The sequence below is a fragment of the Aplysia californica genome, unplaced genomic scaffold (genome assembly GCF_000002075.1).
Source record: "Aplysia californica isolate F4 #8 unplaced genomic scaffold, AplCal3.0 scaffold01940, whole genome shotgun sequence".
Classification (NCBI taxonomy): domain Eukaryota; kingdom Metazoa; phylum Mollusca; class Gastropoda; order Aplysiida; family Aplysiidae; genus Aplysia; species Aplysia californica.
The window spans coordinates 9,627-11,043 of NW_004799210.1; positions in this window are offsets into that span (position 1 = coordinate 9,627).

A 1,417-nucleotide genomic window follows, 5' to 3' on the forward strand; every position below is an offset into this window, starting at 1 on the left:
TGGAGATAAAGAGAGAAATCGTTTGTTTGTTTGTTTGTTTGAGTAAAGAGAAGAACATCGACACAAAGGTGGTCACTAAGTGCTGAGAATCAAGGTGACAGACAGACAGACAAACAGACAGACAGACAGACAGACAAACAGACAGACAGACAAACAGACAGACAGACAGGCAGAAACAACAGAGGGAAAGTGAGGACGTAGGACTTAGCCCTCAGCCACCACCCGCCAACAACAGTTATAGAAAGAAAGCCTCCAAGTTGAATAGAAGAAAAAATGGCTCGTATACTGTACTCGAATCGCACGAATGGTGAACGGTGACTCCACGCTCCTAAGTGTCCACGAAGTCACATTATCCTTTCAATAGCTCGGGGCTAAAGTAGGGCAACAGTGAGTGAGTGAGAGTGGACGCTGGGTGAGCAGTAAGTGAGTGAGAGTGGACACAGGGTGAGCAGTAAGTGAGTGAGAGAGTGGACACTGGGTCAGTAAGTGAGTGAGTGAGAGTGGACACTGGGTTAGCAGTAAGTGAGTGAGAGTGGACACTGGGGTGTATCGCTACTTCGCTCATACAATCGAGCACGTGAGTAAGTGCATGAGCTTAAGTGCGCGTGTTTGTGTGTATGTGGGTATGAGTGTACATTATATTAAAAAATACACACACATGCACTCCCGCACGCACGCACACACGCACGCACACACGCACGAACACATGTACGTACGCACGCTCGCACACGCGCGCACACACACACACACACACACACACAAAGACAGACACATACACACACACACACTCACACAAACACAGACACATACACACACACACTCACACAAAGACAGACACATACACACACAAGATCCTCGTTTAGGTGCTGTTGTCACTTATTACTTTTCGTCGACCAGCTGTCAAAACGCAGTATGTCCAACATTGTTATTTTATAAATACTTTTCATTGCAGTTCCTTAATGGAGATCGGTTTCATGTGTTCTAGAAATATTTTGTTGAATTTGAAATATTAAATTTTATTTAAATGGCGAGAAGAGTGGATGTAATGTATGTTGAGCAGGTGGCTGAAATAGTTTGGTTGTTTGTTGTTGTTTTTTTTTGGGTTTTTTTGGGGTGGGCTTTTATTTGGCTTCTGTCTGTCTGTCTGTCTGTCTGTCTGTCTGTCTGTCTGTCTGTCTGTCTGTCTGTCTGTCTCTCTCTCTCTCTCTCTCTCGTAAAACCGTGCTTTCTGGGCAGCATATTCCAACAACTGGCCCATGATGTATCTTCTAGTAGCGTGTCCCCAACAACTGGCCCATGATGTATCTTCTAGTAGCGTGTCTCCAACAACTGGCCCATGATGTATCTTCTAGTAGCGTGTCCCCAACAACTGGCCCATGATGTATCTTCTAGTAGCGTGTCCCCAACAACTGGCCCA